This window comes from Myotis myotis, unplaced genomic scaffold (genome assembly GCF_014108235.1).
Source record: "Myotis myotis isolate mMyoMyo1 unplaced genomic scaffold, mMyoMyo1.p scaffold_m19_p_16, whole genome shotgun sequence".
Taxonomy (NCBI): Eukaryota; Metazoa; Chordata; class Mammalia; order Chiroptera; family Vespertilionidae; genus Myotis; species Myotis myotis.
In genome coordinates, this window is record NW_023416320.1 from 26,663,590 (window position 1) to 26,680,976 (window position 17,387).

The 17,387-nt window shown below is 46.4% G+C and overlaps 1 protein-coding gene across 2 annotated transcripts in view; it reads left to right on the forward strand.

Moving 5' to 3' along the window:
* The first annotated feature begins 13,022 nt into the window (after window positions 1-13,022).
* The window catches only part of ZHX2 (zinc fingers and homeoboxes 2), a 122,729-nt gene continuing 118,364 nt past the window's right edge, over window positions 13,023-17,387 (forward strand). For both annotated transcript variants that reach the window (XM_036338195.1, XM_036338194.1), the window contains exon 1: window positions 13,023-13,404. The gene's annotated coding sequence lies outside the window, so the exon portion shown is untranslated. The remainder of the gene's footprint in view (window positions 13,405-17,387) is intronic.

A 17,387-nucleotide genomic window follows, 5' to 3' on the forward strand; every position in this document is an offset into this window, starting at 1 on the left:
TGGCCATGAAATGAAACTCAAAGAACTCATGACCAGAAATCTGTACTGTATTCAAATCTTAATAAGCTAATGTATTAATTTTTAAAGTTTTAAAAAGTATTTGTTCAGGATGGAATACATTTATGTATTATTTGTGTGCCACATACACACAGGAAATGTATGTCGTATCAAAAATGGTTTCAGTTTATCTGTAATTATTTTTTTCTTTCTTTTTCTGTTGTAATTATATTTGTAATAATAATAATAATAATAATAATAATAATAATAAAACAACTTCTCACCAAAAAAAAAGTCTCAACCACTGAGCCACACCAGCAGGGCAAGGGAGGGGGTTTTTTGTGTGTGTGGTTTTTTTTTTAAATTAAGTGTCTTAGAACTGGAGGGAGAAAGGAGGGGCATGGTTAGGAATTTTCAAATGAACCACAACAAACAGGTTTCCTGTCTGCAGTCTGGGGAGGGTGAAATACAGCCACCCTACAGAGCTCTTGGCATCTGTGCTTGGAAAGCTCATAACTGGCTCACTGCCAGGAGGACACGTTTCATTAGAATCTGGGTTAGGGTATAGGTAGCACTTTGAATTTACAGCCCAGGTGACCAACTCCTTCAGGCTGAGATTGAGACCTCTGAGGACACATGACTAAAACTCTGGTTCTGGCTGCACCGAGCCAGCATGGCCACCCTCTTGCCAACGGGCACATGTCCCACAGCAACATGAAGTTTCCTCTTTAAAGTGAGTCAATTTGGAGAAAAGTAAATTAAAAAGCAGGTGTTCCTACCATAGGAAACGCAAGCTGGTGCTATATAAATGCTTCAAGTTGGAAACCCTAGTTTGATCTATTTTCATCTTTCCTGTGTTTGCGATGGAGAAACTGAGGCCCAGAAAGTTGACATGAATTGCCCAAGGACAACCAGCAGGATGCTTCCCCTGACCCCTGCTTTAGTGTTCTTTTCACATCCACCATACTCGAAGTTTCCAGCTTTCATGAAAGAACTGGGATTCAAGCTTGGAAGACAAATTGTGTCCATGAGAGCAGATGGAAACGTTTCCTTTATTTCTGTAAAAGGGAAATGAATTGTGACCCTTTAAAGATTCACATCATAAGCAGGTCTTGCAGTCAGGATGTCCCCCAGTGCCTATCAGGGGTGGGCAAACTTTTTGACTCGAGGGCCACAATGGGTTCTTAAACTGGACTCAGAAGAAGGAGCTGCGGCCGTGTTTCCGGACGTTGCCATGTTAATACTGCTGCTGGTGAAGAAGCGGAGGGGGGAGCAAGAGAACCCTCCGCTCTTTGGCTCTGCGGGCCGGATAGAACAGCCGAACAGGCCAGATCCGGCCCGCGGGCCGTAGTTTGCCCACGGCTGGTAGTTCCTTCATAAGGACAGCTGAGAATCCTTTATAGGTGATTATAATGTACTAGAGGGCCAGTGCACGTCCTTTGTTGGATATGTTGTTTGCAAATATTTTCTCCCACTTGGTAGCTTGCTTTTTCACACTTTTCACATAGTCTTTCCCAGAGCAAATTTTTTAATTTTGATGAAGTTCAATATTTAACCTCAGTGTTTAGTTTTTATGTGTTTTGAGACATTTCTGTTATCTTACTGTAACTGATTTCTACTCGGATTCAGTTATAATTGGAGGATACACTGCATTTAAGTTCCTGTTGGCTGATGGCATTGTTGAGTTCTATATTCTTGCTGACTTTGTGTCCGGTTGTTTTATCAGTTGTTCAGAGAAGGCTATTAACATCTCCAACTATGTGTATTTGACTAGTTATTCTTTTAGTTCTATTCGTTTCTGCTTTACAGATTTTGTAGCTCTGTTGTTTGGTGCATACACAATTACCCTGTTTGGAGTTTACTCAGCTTCTTGGATCTATATTTCATGATTCTTATGAAAGTTGAGATGTTTTCAGTCATTATTTATTTGGTAATCTTTCATCCTTGTCTTCTTCCTCCTCTCCTTTGGAGCCCCTAATGATATAAGTATTAGATATTTTATTGTGATCCCACAGTTCCCTGAGGCTCTGTTTTTTTGTTTGTTTTGTCTATATCTTCTATTGTTCAGATTGGGTGATTGCTATCATTCTATCTTTGAATCCACTGCTTCTTTCCCCTGTCCCCTCTATTATGCTGTTGAGTCCATGCACCGAGTCTTTTATTTTGGATAGTGTACTTTTCAGGTCTAAAATGTCCATTCTGTTATCCTTTATATCTTCAACTTCTTTGTTAAGACTTTCTATTTCTTTGACAAGGCTTTTTACTTACTCATTTGTTTGCTGCATGTTCCTATTTTCCTATTGAAACATTTTTATCATGGCTGTTTTAAACTCTTTGTTAGATAAATTTAATGTAATTGTGTCATCATGGTTTCAGCATTTGTTGACTGTCCTTTTTCATTCAGTTTGAGATCCTCCTAGTTCTTAGTATGACATGTGACTTCTGACTGAAACATGGACATTTTTAATTGTATATTATATCATGAGACTCTGGATCTTATTTAAATATCCTGTTTTAGCGGGCCTTCTCTGACACGGGGAAAGGAGAGGGGCTCTGCCTTGTTACTGACTGTCAGATGGGGGAAGAAGTCCAGGTTCCCCACTTGGCTTCTGTTGGTACCTGAGATGGGGGACTCCTCTTTCCATCCGGTGCAACTATACAGGGAGGGGAGAAACACCCCATTACTGTGGGGTAAATGTGGATGCCCAGGCTCCCAGATGATCTCCATTGAGACCAGTGGTGATGGGAGTCTCGGCCCCTTCCTTGGTTTTCTCTGACAGCACTCAGAGGGCATGTTGGGTGACTCATTACAGCCTTGCCAGAGTGGAAGTCTGGGCTCCTTCCTCACGCGCCTTTGCTGGCACCTGGGGCTGGACCACAGGTTTTTTTGTTGTTTTGTTGTTGTTGTTTTCTTCCTGTGGTGTTTGGCTGGAGTAGAGTAGTTATTGTCTAAACCTTTTCTATCTTGCTTGTCTGCTGCCCTTTTCCTCATCCTTTGGTGAGAGAGAACGATCTTTGGTTGCATTTAGTTGGGCTTTGTGTCTGCTCCTGCTGCATTTGCAAGTTGCTGGTTTCTTCAGCTCCAAAGCCCGGGGCATAGGAAGCAAAATAAAAACCAGAAAAATCACTGCCATGTCGTTCCTCAGACCCTGACGTCCTGCACTGGTCTGCCTTCTTCTCTCTACCTGCCAGAGTCTGTTTATGTTTGTTTGACTTAAAACAAGCAGAGATTTTATATGTAGCTAGTAGAAGAAATAGGGAAAAGCCTGTCTACTCCATCTTTGCAGAAGTCCTAAATGATGGAATTTTAGCCACTTCCATAGGATTATCATGAGCTCTTTACTCCTGGAGGATGGTGATTATCTATAATAATAAAAGCATAATATGCAAATTGGCGGAACGGCTGAACAGTAGAACGACCATCCGGACAACCACGCTATGACACACACTGGCGCCAGGCCAGCCAAGGCAGGTGCGATGCGATTGACGGGGGAGGGGGGGACTGCCATCGCCCCATAATCGTCCCAAAGAGGGAGGCCCAGGCCACTGACCAGTGGGATCGATCACGGGGCTCTAGGACCGCAAGAGGGCGCAGGTCGGGCTGAGGGACCTCCCCCTTCCCCTCACAGTGCACAAATTCTAGACTATATAAAGACTTCTCAAAACTCAACAGTATAAAAGCAAACAATCTAATTAGAAAATGGGCAAGAGACACGATGAGACATTTCACCAAAGAGCAGCTACAGATGGCAAATAAGCACATCAAAAGATGTTGAACATCATTAACCATTAGGGAAACATAAATTAAAGCCACAATGGGATATCATTACACACATGTCAGAAATGCTGAAATAAAAAATGTTTATACACCCAATGCTGATGAGGACGCAGAAAAACTGGATCACCCATACATTGCTGGTGGAAATGTAAAGTGACATAGACACTCGAGAAGGCAGTTTGGCAGTTTCTTATGAAACTAAAAATGCACTGATCATATGACCCAGCAAGCGCACTCCTGGGCATTTATCCCAGATAAATAAAGTCTTAGGTTCACTCCAAAACCTGTACACAAATGTTTACAGCATCTTTAGTCATAATAGCCAGAAACTGACGTCCTTCAACATGGAAATGATTAAACAGACAACACATCCATACTGAGGAATACCCCTCAGGAACAAAAACAAACCTGATGCACGCAACCACCTGCATGAATCTCCAGAGAATTATTTTGAGTGGAAAACACCAATCCTAAAAGGTCATGTATTACATGATTCCACTTATATAAGATTTTTTAAATGCAAAATTATAGGAATTTGGAATAGATTAATGATTGCCGGGGGTTAAAAGGGGATAGGGAAGGAAGAGAAGAGTATGGATGTAAAGGGGTAGCATGAGGGACCTTCCATTTGTGAATCTATAATTATCTCAAAATAAGAATCTTAATTTTATAAAGTAACTACAACATAAAAAACTTCAGATTCATAGAATTTAAAACTTTTTAACTTAAAAAAGTGAACTGCCTCCAGCACGGCCAGGGGTGAACCTGAGGAGGGCCAGTGAAGGATTAAAGAAGATAGACAAGAGAATACAGTTTGGGCTAGGTGGGTTCACTTGTGCCTGGATGAGGACACAGTGACACCGCCTGTAAGTCGAAGCTTTATTTTATAGTCAGAGCACACAAAGCAAAACAAGGGAAGTGGTCAACATGTTTACAATGTTTTTGCAAGTTTCACCTTGTTTTGGCAGCACTTGCTGCACCTCCCACAGCCCATTAGCTACCTAGGAAGGAACTAGGGAGGACTATAAGGTTAAGCTTAATTATGCTAGGAGGGCGCTGCCATCCAAGCTGGGCCTTGTTTGTGGCCCTCCACAGGTCAGTCCAAGGCTTGACCCTATAGCTGCTCCCTATAAAAATAGTGCATGTAAAAACTAGTGAAATTCCAATAAGGCCTGTACTAACATTGTACCAACATCAACTTTCTTATTTTAAAAAATATACTAGGGTTATGTAAGGTATTCTCACGGGGGGGTGGGGGGGGAGAGCGGGGGAGCTGGGAAAGGGTACATGGAATCTTTCTATATTAATTTTGCAACTTTTGGAGAATCTTAAGTTAATTCAAAATAAAAGTTATAATTTTCAAAAACCACATAATATTCTTATTTTTTCACCTTCAATCAATCTTAAAAGACCACAGACAAATTTGGGTCCTGGTACCTGTATGTTCATATGACCACTGCATAGATATACCCACTACCCTGGAAAGAAAACATTCTACAAAGAGCATATCAGTTATAAATCAGAAATCTCAACTCAGGTGTGAAAGACTTACAACTTTCTTTAATTTCTCTATGGCAACTTCATCTATATTTTGAGTTCCATTCAGCCCATATGGCAGAAACGACCTTGGGCAATTCATCTCCCACCCATTGCTCCTTTCCCGGGAGGGCTGGCCCAAGTTTTCAGGAACAAATATAGAGCCTGCTATCAATGTGGGGAAGGTGGAGAAAAGGGCAGAAGCATTCTCTTATTTTCAGTGTTATCTATCCACACTGCCATCTTCTGGGGATCCATCATCCTATCACCCCTCAGACACCCCTGGGCCCCACCTACAGGGCCATAGGACCCCTCCATCTCAGCAACAGAGAACCTTCCTTGTGTAAAATCTCTCACGCTTTAAATGTCACTGACTTATTTTCAACCAGCCAGAGAAATCTGCTTGTATGATTATATCAGGCCTATCTAGATAATCTTTATAATCTCCAGATTTTAAGATGCATTGATATTTCATGTCCAAAACCCTCTTGTAGCAGTACCTAGGGTAGTGTTTGAATAGCCAGGGGCTGGAATCTTGGGAGCCACCTTAGAATTCTATCTACCACATGTCCATATTAGGCAAGAAATAAGGACACAGAGATGACTGGCAAAATACCCATCTACAAAGGATTTACAGTCAAGTGGACGTGGGAAATATAAGGGAGTGACAGAATTTTAGGGCAATAATTGCTACTCCACGGATAGAGCAATATTCTGTAGGACTTCCGAGGAGGCAGGATTAACTCTCTTGGGAAGAGTGTGGAGGAAGTGACATTTGACCTGAGTCTTGAAACACAGAGGAGGGAAGGCATTCCAGGTACAAGATGCACCATTTACAAAGATGGGAAAGACCATAGCAAATGTAGGAAGTGACAAGTAACCCAGGGAGGCTGGAACTTAGAGGACAAGGTTAGAAGAGGCTGGAAAAGTGGGTTGGAACCAGTTTGTACAAAATGGCCCATGTAATCCTAAAGAATTGAAAGCAATGAATAATTGTAAGCAGGGAAGTGACAGAGCATGTGTATATATTTACTTATTATCTTGATCTAATGTAAGCTCTGTATCCCAGGCCCTAGGGCAGTATGTGAAAAAAAGTAGACACTTTTTTAAAAATTTAAAATAGGTACACATATATAGCAAAACAATCACAGTGTTTTCTTTTGGGGAGCAAAATTGAGTGATATCTTATGTATTTATTTTTATCTTATGTATTCCTTCAACAGATATATCTTATGCATATGAATGTTTTAAATGGTAAACAATGAATATGTATTATTTTCATATGAGAAATGATATTAATAGGTGACATTTACTGAGCACTCACAGTGGGCCAAGCACTAAAGCTCAATACTTTACATGAATTATCTCAACATTCCTGGGAGATAGGTATTACTGTGATCCTCATTTAGTATTCAGAGATAAGGATATTAAAATTTTGATAAGTTAAGTTAAATTCAAACTCCAGAGCCTCTATGCTATAGCTACCAAATGACTAACTGGATTAACGTATAGGTCCTGGTACATATATAAGTTCCTTATAAAGATTATGGTGGCACATTCACCCATGTTGTCTCATCAGAGGCTCACAAAATCTTTTGAAGAAAGCCAGCAGGCATTATTTTCCCCACTTTAAAGACGAATCCATGGGCACAGAGGGCCATGTCTTGCCATCTGTCTCATACCACACCTTTGTACCAGGAGCTTCCTGTCCCCTCCTCATAAGCCTCCCGCCCCCCCCCCCCCCCACACACACACACAGGACTAAGCTGGACAGGTCTTTCTTAGCTCTTTGATGAATTGACGGAAGGCACGTCTGTTTCTCTCTTGAGGCTTTGTTGTTTATAAGCAAATCTCTAGGGGAATTCACATAAGCCAGAAGTTGGGAGACTTGGTTTGTAGTGTTGGCACTGCCACCAATCAAGAGCCTCAATTTCCCCACCTGTAAAATGAGCTACTTGGAATAACCGATGCCTAAGGACCAAAGCAGAGCTATTACTTCTTATGCTGGGAATCCAGAGAAGGCTGACTGCCTATGCATTTCCTCACCAGACACTCAATCCATTTCCACAGAAACAAAACCCTTGACCCCAGGAAATGCGGGGCTAAGCTAAAATCATTCTAGGCCAATAGAAGACAGATATACTTTTGAATAGCATTGCCTCCCCATTACTGGGTGAGCCCTAACAAGAAATACACTCATTCGCCCTAGCTGGTTTGGCTCAATGGGTAGAGCGTTGGCCTGCGGACTGAAGGGTCCCAGGTTCGGTTCCGGCCAAGGGCACATGCCTGGGCTATGGGCTCGATCCCCAGTGGGGGGCATGCAGGAGGTGGCCGATCAATGATTCTCTCTCATCATTGATGTTTCTATCTCTCTCTCCCTCTCCCTTCCTCTCTAAGATCAATAAAATATATTTTTTAAAAAAAGAAATACACTCATTCAGCAATCACTTACTTGTGCATCTATGACACACCGGGGAGGGTTAAGTATGGGGATACAGCAGTGAACTAAACAAAGTATATACCTGCCTGCAGGAACCTTGCATAATAGCAGAGAGACAAATAGATTAAGATATGTACATAGAGAGAATTTATAATAAAAAGGCTTTGCTGGGTGATAATTCTTTAGAATTCTGCAAAAATGAGGGTCAGTGTCTGATAGTGGCCCCTTTGGGTCCAAAGCAAATGGTGAAGAAGGGGAATAGAAATAGCATTGGCCTTCTAGCTACAAGACTTGGGTTTAAATCATGGTTCTGAATTTAGTCTGTGAGCTTGAATTAATTACTATAACCTTTATAAGCTTTGGCCACCTCAGTGGTTCTCAACCTTCTTGCCCTTTAAATACAGTTCCTCATGTTGTGACCCAACCATAAAATTATTTTCGTTGCCACTTCATAACTGTAATGTTGCTACTCTTATGAATCGTGATACAAATATCTGATATGCAGGATGGTCTTAGGCAACCCCTGTGAAAGGGTTGTTTGACTGCCAAAGGGGTCACGACCCACAGGTTGAGAACCACTGGGCCACTTCCTCTGTACAATGGGAATAAGAGCACCCATCCTGTTCATCTTCTGGGGATGATGCAAGGATCAAACCAGATCAGGAAATCAAGTAAATAGTAAGCTCTGAGCTTTTCCCATTTTGTAAACGTTCAATTCTATACTCCAAACAGGTTCAAGCTACTGCCACGTCAAGCTCCTGCTATGAACTTGAAAATATCAAGTCTCAGCTCCGATCCTACCGATGCCATGGGATTTCATGTCAAGGCATGAGGCATTTTATATCGAACCACAGGGTGAGGAGATGCAGACATGGGAGGAAACAGCATGTCTACTTGCTTCCCTTTCCCTCCCACTTGCAGGGATTCAGTGAAGTGATCTGAATGTTCCAAACGGTCACAGTCCATCTCGCTATGTTATAAGTAGTACCTGGTCCACACTACAGTTTGTAAATCAATATGTAATAGTTGTCATTTCTCTTAAGAGTCTAATTATGGCAAAGTAAATAACTGAAGATGTGGAAGGATATATACCCAAATTATCACCAGTAGCAGGTTAGACTGCTGATGATTGTTTTCCTTTTCTTGCTGTTTCTCTATACTTTGTTTTCTTTTTCTTCTCTCATTTAAAAAATATTCATTTAGCATACATGTGCCAAAATCAGATAGGTGGAAGGGGCGGCCCTGCAATTCAAATCTCAATTCCAAGTCTTTGCTGCACCCACCATGACTGCTTCGGGTTTATAAGCCAGGGTGAATGAATGTACTGTCATTAGATGAGGAACTCCTTAAAGGTAATGCTAATTTTATTCTTATTTATTTCTTCTGCTCCTGCCATTTCTCAGTTTCAAGACTTCCCAGCCAGGCCTCATTCTCACCAAATTATAAAAAGAAGCCCATCTCTCCTCCCTAGGCCTCCATAAAGCACTTGATGGACTCTTGTCTTTTGTTGGTTTTGAAGCCACCAGACAACGATTTGAAACCAGGTTCTATTAGTTTTTGGCTGAGTGACTTTGGAGAAGCCTCCTAACCTCTGTAAAGAAGCTTTGTCATCTTTAAAATGGGTAGCAGCAATATCCCATGGTAGGCTGGTATCTGATTGCTGTTAATAAAAGTAGCCTCGGGCCAGGCTGACATGGCTCAGAGGTTGAGTGTCAACTGACCTATAAACCAGAAGGTCAGGGTTTGATTCCCGGACAGGGCACATGCCCTGGTTGTGGACTCGATCCCCAGTATGGGGAGTGCAGGAGCAGCCAATCAATGATTCTCTCTCATCATTGATGTTTCTCTCTCTCCCTCTCCTTCCCCTCTGAAATATATATATAGTAGCCTTGGGAAGCACTAGAGGCTGTTCTAGACTGGGGGTGGAGCTCGGGTTGTCAACAAAAGGTGGAATTGACAATCATTAAGGACTCTGGCTCTGGGCTCCAATGGACCAGGTTTGAATACTTGTTTTCCTTGTTTAATTCTTGTAATCCTTGTTTAAATCCTTCATTTGCCTTGAGCAAGTGACTAAATTTCCCTGAGCCTTGGTTCCCTTGTCTGCAAATATGTATAATAATATAACATATTTAATAGTGTTTCTCAAAATGTGATTCGGGACCTTTCAGGGAGTCCTCGAGGTCAAACTATTTTCCTAAGGGTGTGGAAATGATACTTGCTCTTTACACTCCCATTCTCTCACAAGCACACAGCAGTTTCCCAGAGGCTCTGTGACCTGTAAGGTGTCGTTGCTCTAATGGCTAGTAAAAGTATGTTTTAGTTTTTCTCAAATTTAATATCTGCATGGTTAATTTCTATATCCATATATTTCTCCCACATAAAAGCTATTTGGGGTCCTCAATAATTTTAACAGTTGAAAGGAGACCTAAGACCAAAAAAAAAAAAAACCTTAAGAAGCACTGACTGATAGGGTTGTTGAAAAGATTAAGTAGCAACTAGCATATGCATAGAAAGCACTCAATAAACATGACTCTTATAATTATTGATTTCAAAGCTCTTGAATTATATCAGATAAAGGTCTGCCTACCCACCTACACATAAAGCAAACTGGAATCAGAGTACTTAATGTAAAAGTCACCCTTGTTTTATCCCCTGCTGTTTGTACATACAGTGAAAGTTCAGTCCACGCTACACTTTGACCAATTGGATGACACTGAAGCCCACCAGAAACCCCTACAATGCCCATGAGATCCAAATGCCCACAAAACACGGAAATTCTATACACAGTCCCGGGGATTTACCCTCCTTGGCTATATACCCTGACTCTCCCCACCCTGAGTCTCTCATCCAGCCAGAAGCAGGTGGTAATGGCTCACAGACACCCTCCTAAGTGACTGACCATCAAAGAGATATGCAGCCTCAAAATGGGAATAGCTTCTTCAAGGTTTCAATATTCCCATGGAAACAAACTGAGAAATATATATATTGATTTCAGAGAGGAAGGGAGAGATAGATAGAAACATCAATGATGAGAGAGAATCATTGATCAGCTGCCTCCTGCACGCCCCACACTAGGGATCAAGCCCACAACCCAGGCACGTGCCCTTGACCGGAATCGAACCTGGGTCCCTTCAGTCCACAGGCTGACGCTCTATCCACTGAGCCAAACCAGCTAGGGCGAGAACTATACTCATTTTAAAAGGAGCAGGAAAGTGGTGTAATGACCTAAGCAAGAGAAAGTAAGGGTAAGAGTGAGACCGAAAGAGTCAAAAGTAAGCAAAATAAAAAAAGTTGTGGGGGGCAAACTTTTATCTTTCGTTTACTCTCCTGGCACACCATTGAGGGAAAGAGGGGGGACAGCATCTCTAAATTCTGGTGTTGATGGCTAGTAGATGATACCAATAGGTATCAAATGAGTCTGAGAAAGATGCAAGGAGATCTGGGTCAAGGTCATCAAGAAAATTCTCAAGAGCATCCTTTAAACCTGGGTGGTCGCCTCAGGTGTGCAAGCATCAGGCAAGAAACCCTCTCCCATGCCAGGCCCTTGTTTTATGCGTCATGAAAAAGCAAACAGACTGCATCAGCGGTAACCTAACCGAAAGGTGCAAGCCAATAAGAAAGTTTTGCATCTGAGCTATTTTTGTTTCTATTGTAAAAAAATCTCTGGGACCCAAGGGGTTGTGTTAGAGAAATTGAAGCCCCAGGGGAGACCCTAAAAAAAAACAAAACAGAAAAACAACCTTTTCACTACTTTCTTCTCTCCACCGTAAGAAAAGAAAAAAAGGCCAAAGTCACCCAGTCTGTTGGCCAAGCAGTCAGCCCCCAAAAGCCAGCTGTCCCCACCCCAGTCTCTGTCCTCGCCTCCCACCACTCCGTCCGTCGCACAAGGCCACCTATTGCTGCCCTGAGCCCAGAGCCCAGAGCTGAGCCGCAAACCGCCGCTAGAGTTCGTTCTAATTCCCCAGAGCAGAGTCTGGCCGAGAAGCCACGCTCCCTGCCTGCTGATCCTCGGGGCAGGTATGGAGCCTCCCCGTCCCAGCTTCCTTTCGTTTTCTCGCTGAGCGCAGAGCCCCCACAGCAGACCCTAGACGGCTTCCCATCGCCCTCGCTAGGCTCCAGCGCGCTCGCTTCCAGCTCACGCCGGGGAGATGCTGACGCGTTCAGATGTCCACGGAGGGAAAACCAATCCATCCTGGCAGTTAACGAAGGGCACCCACAGGTCGCCCGGTGAGATTCATTCCGAAGGGTCTCCTGGATCCAGAATCCCTTGGAGGTCCGTCGCCCAGCACTGCTGCAGGAGCGCCGCGCCCAAGTGCAAGTTCAGGTTTCCGAGGCCGCAGGATCCCGGTGCGCCTGTGCGCTAAAGCGCCCGAGGGGAGCCAGGGGCGGCGGCGGTTAGGGATGTCCTCCCGCCGGGAAAGCCGAGGTACCGCCTCGCTTCCCAGGGACTCCCCTGCGAGCGCCGCGGGGGTGTGCATTTCCCCGAGTCTGAGAATCTCCGCAAACGCCGGCCCCGCAAGAGTGGAAGTCAGCTCCCTGGGCGTCTGTGTGTTTACTGGCTCCCAAGGAAAAAAAAAGTTTGAGGATCTTTTACCAACCTCAGACCTGGCGCAAGAGGAAATCTCTCGGAATCTCCCCAGCAAGTCACCTCATTTCAAGTCGTTATGTAACTGGGGGCTTTCTCTTAGTCTCCCTCTCCTAAGCCCTGTCACTACCCTTCCAGGAGTACAATGTGTCTCGCTTTTAAAGTATTTGTTAGTGTTGTGATCCTTTCCCTAAGCCGGAAGACGCGAGACGGCGCAGGCAGCGCCCTGGGCACTGGGCAGCCCCACCCGCGCGTTGCCCCTCGCGCCGCGGGAGGGACGCGGGGTCCCGGGGTACCTCCGGCGTCGGGCGCGCCCCGCGCCCCGCGGTCCCTCAGCCCGCCACTCCACGTGGTCAGGATCAACAGTTTGTTGAGCTCATCAGTGACACCTTGAACTTTTCCTAAAGAACATGGGTACTGCACCGAGAGGGTTCGGCCGCAGCGCCGGGTCCTGCTTAATATTCAATGATCTCGCTCGCGCCTCCCCCTCCTCCCCTCGCAGAAATTCCACTGACTCCGTTACTGGGCTCAGACTTTTAAGTTAATTTACTGCCCCCCACTCCCCCCTAACCTTGGCTAGGGACCAGCGCCTTTAGGGATAGCGTCCCCCCCAACCCCAGTTTCCGCCTGAAAAAAAATGACATTTCGCCGGCGACTCGGGAGGGGGCTGAATTTCACTTTGTAACTTTCTGCGGAACCCGAGCCCGGGTGGCAGCTCGGGTGGTGGTATCGTATGCAAATACGCATGCTGACGTTACAGATCATGTGGGTTTTGGCGTAGATTCCCCACTGATCGAGACATTTTTTTTTCCCCCTCTTTTTTTCCTTCTTTTTTTTTTTTTTTGCTTTTTCTTTTAAAAATTTTGGCCACTGTTCTCCGTACGAGGGCTTGTTCTGTCTGTCGGTCCGGCGGGCTGGCTTGGCCCCGCTTTCCCACGGAGCCCGAGCCGGGCGCCCGGTGGGGAGTGGGGAGTGGGTGGGGGCAGCCAGCAGAGTTCCATTTTGGAAAGCCCGTGCCGCGTCTCCACGCTCCCGGCCCGGGTCCCCGCGCTCCCAGCCCCGGCGCAGGTAAGAAACTTCGCCTCGGCGCCCCGCAGCCCCCGCCCCGCGCCGCCAGCCCCGCGCCCCGCACGCCCGGCGCCGGCCACTCAGCCCAACTTTCCCACCGCCGCCGCCGCCGCCGCCGCGGCTCCCGAAAATGTGTTGTTAATGGGACTTGGCCGGGTTGCTGATCGGAAAGGGGGGTGCGGAAAAGGGGGGTGCAGGCTCTTCTCTTTTTTTGCGGGTGGGAGGAAAGACGGAGATCCGGGGTGGGGGAGAGGTTTTTTTAAAAAAGAGTTTTGATTACAAGTTTGCCTAAATGGGAGCCAGCCCGAGAGGAGGAGGAGGAGGAAAAACATGTCTACGTTTCCCTATGTCGACATAAGCCACAAAAAAATATGGCGTCCGCTTTCGACAGGGCGTTACGTAGACCCGACTGTTTTGCTTTATTTATTTATTTCGGGGCCGGCTCCCTTCCTTCCCGGCCCGGCCGCGGCGCTTTGTGCAAACGGGGCAGGTCCCGCGGGGACTCCGGCGGGGACGTGGCCGGTCTCGGCGGGTTGGGGCAGCCGGGGGGCTGCGTGCGGCGCTCCCCGCCCTCCCCCGCTCTCCCCTCTTCTCCCCTCGCCTGGTGACGATTCGCCGTAATGTGGTGGCAGGAAGCATGACGCCGTGGGTTGAGGCTGCCGCTCCTCTCTCGTCGCTCCTGGTGGCTGCAGGCAGCGGGCGCGCGGCGCGGGCGGGCGGGCACCCGAGCTACCTGCCGCGGGCAGGGCCAGAGCGCGGCGCTGTCCCCACGCCCCGCTCAGGTGCCGGGCCACCCGCGAGGGGAGGGGGCTGCGGGGGACCTCGGGGTCCCCGGCCAGGCTGCCCGCCGCAGGCTGGCCCACGCCCGCCCGCCGGCCGCCTCTGCCAGCCCCAGCCCACGTTCGTCCCGGAATGGCAGCTGGCGCTCGGCGTCTGCCCCACGCGAGAGGTTCATCTTGGTTGGTGTGGCAGCCTCTTTGTGGCTTCCTCGGGACTGGGTAGCCAAACCTTGGCAAACTTGCCCTTGTCCCGGCCGCTTTGTAAGAGGCTTCGGAGAGGAAGGTGGGCGGAAAGTTGGGGACCAGGGGGGCATCACAGGATGGTCCCCTTGGCCTCGCAGCTGTGCAGTGCTTGGAGGCAGAGGAGCGGAGGAGGGTGGCTTGTTAGTCTGGGGAGAAAACTTGGGGGAAGCCAAGTTGTGATTTGCTCAGGCTGCCACCTGATGGATGGGCTGCCACGCCAGTGGGGGTCTCTGCCTTCACCTGTTTTGCGATGGCCTTTTGCTTGTCCCAGAGATCGGTGGGAGGAAGGTGGGAAATGAGGACTTTCTCCGGACCCCTCCCATTTAAAAGAGTCGCTGCCTGGCTTGGGCCCCAAAATCCCTAAGTCTTTTCAGGCCCCCAGAGTTCTTCCCCAACCTGATCTCTGATGATCACCTTCTCTCCAAGTTAGCATTAGGCCTGTTGGGCAGGATTTGGGAGGCCAGATTCCCTCCCCTTCATCCCTTAGCTCACTCAAACCTCCCACAATTACCCTCTGGAAACACAGAGATACACACACACTCACAGACACTCTCACTCCTTGATAGAAAGCAGAAATTAATGCCTGTTGAAGAGAAGGGGGCGAGGTGCTGAGAGCTCTTCAAGATTCCAAACAGTGACTTTCTACCTAGGAGGGCTCTGAGCAGTTCAGTCCCAGGGCAGTGATGTCAAAAAGCATTTGGATGACAACCAAGTGGAATAAATAGCTTGTAAAATGGCATGTTTAATAGTAAAAATAAATTAATGGAGCTGTCAAGTGCTTGAATGGGTCTAACATAAAGGCTTGATTTAAGTTTAAAGGAAAAGTTATATAGAGCTGTATACACTTCTTCTTTTAAGGCCAGAAGGGAATAATTCTATAAGTAAGATTGAAATGTGCGCCACTGACAATAACTGGACCTGTGAACTGTGGGACTATCATTGCTGTTTAAAAGCTCTGCTCCTGGATTACTCCCTTGTGGTTCCTACCTTCTAGCCAAGTTGGATGTCAACTAAAGATCCACCTCAAGTTAGCAGCTAGCTCTTACGGGGAAAAGTCAGCGGCCAAGGTCTGAAGGTAAATCAGATACCGTAAGTCCTCACTTGACCTCGTCAATAGGTTCACGGAAACTGCAACTTCAATCGAAATGACTCATAAGGAAACCCGTTCGACCCCAGGCTAATTGACATAAACAGGATTTAAGTGACAACAGCCTATTTCTAATCACAGAAACCTCACCACATTTGTAAATAAAGACCCAAAACACTTCTAACGTTAAACATGGACATAAATGTGAGCTGTACATTCATTCAAGAAAGATTAATAAAAATAAGTAAGATAATTCAACTCACATATTCCGGTTCGGGGTCTCAGGTGGCTGTAGCCTGTCCCAGCAGCTGGGGGTGCGAGGCACGAACCCACCTTTCCCCTCACACTCAGACTGACACAATTTAGACACACCAATTCTCCTAACATGCACATCCATGGAATGTGGGGGGAAACCCACAAAGACATGGGGAGAGCATGCAAACTCCACACAGGCAGTGGTCCGGCTTGGGAATCAATGTCTTTTTCCTCATCAACGTCATAATGAAGTGACATCATTTGAGCACCTGCAGTATATTAAATAATCCCCCATTTAAAGGAAAAGATCAGAGACATAGCTGTTTGTCGGCACTCAAGAAGGGTTTTCTCCCTGATGTGAAAGCAGGGTATCTTGACATGCTCCCAGGGGGCTGAAAGTAGCTCCTCTCCAGGTTTCTCATCCACAGCAGGGCCACCTGATTTGGTGGCATGCATTGCATTTGACAAAAAGAATAATGACTGTGTCTGATAACCGTTGCTAACACTTACTATGTATTTCAGTATGCCAGGCACAATGCTGTTTATTTTCCTTGCTTTCTCATTCCATTCTCACCGTAACCCTATGAGATTAGTATTATTGTTATCCCCAGTTTATAGTTGAAGAAACTGAGGCTCAGAGAGGTGAAGAAAGTTGCCCAAAGCTGCACAGCAAAAAACGAAGTCAGCGTTCGAAGCCTGGCCTTACATTTTACCTTGAAACACTCCATTAGAGCAGCTCCCTGGATGGGGGAAAACCTAGTTGGAAATGAAAAGGAAAGGGTCAGGCACAGGCGGGAAAGGGGAACCGTGACCGCTGCCCTGTGGTCTGAGCTCATAGGAATCTTCCTGAGTTTCATTCCTTTATTCATTTACTTACCAACTATGTGTTGATTTCCTTGTCCCTTCAGCAACTATGCGGTTCACCACACCCACAAGCGCCTGTTGTCATTGAGCACTTACATGCCAGGAGCCATGTTAAGTATGATTAAACTGTTCTGTCCTTGTGACAATCCTGTGAGCTAAGCACTCTCTCTCTCTCTCTCCTTTTTATAGACGAGGAAGCCAAGACACAGAGAGGTTCTCTAACTTGGGGCCCAAGACCAAACAGCTAGTAAGTGGAGTGCCGTGCATCCCACGCGCCAGAGCAGTGCACTGCTGCAGACACTACAGGAATGCTGGGGAGATGGAGCCCCTTACGCTCCAGGAGTTTGAGCAGACAGGCAGGGAAACAATCATTAGGCTGCATCGAGCAGGATGAAGTAGGTGCTGTAATTGAGAAAAGTAACTACACGGAAGCACAATGAAGGGCATGATTATTCTCTGCGGGAAAGAGCCATGGAGCATATCCTAGTGTGGGTAGCATCTGGTCTGGCCCAGGAATGAGGAGGAAGAGTGTCTGGAGGTGTATCAGACATCACTGCACTGAGCTGCTCACAGCAACCTGACCACCGGTGACTTCACCAGATGGAGGCTCATTGGTGTCAGACAGCAAGAAGGGCGGGTGGGACAAGGCCTCAGCTGTGCCGGTGGGAAGCTAGACTCTCATTGGCCCAGGGCTATGGTCTCCTGGTAGGAAGGTGGCTGCTGCATCTCCAGGCCTCACATCTGCATTCCAGGGA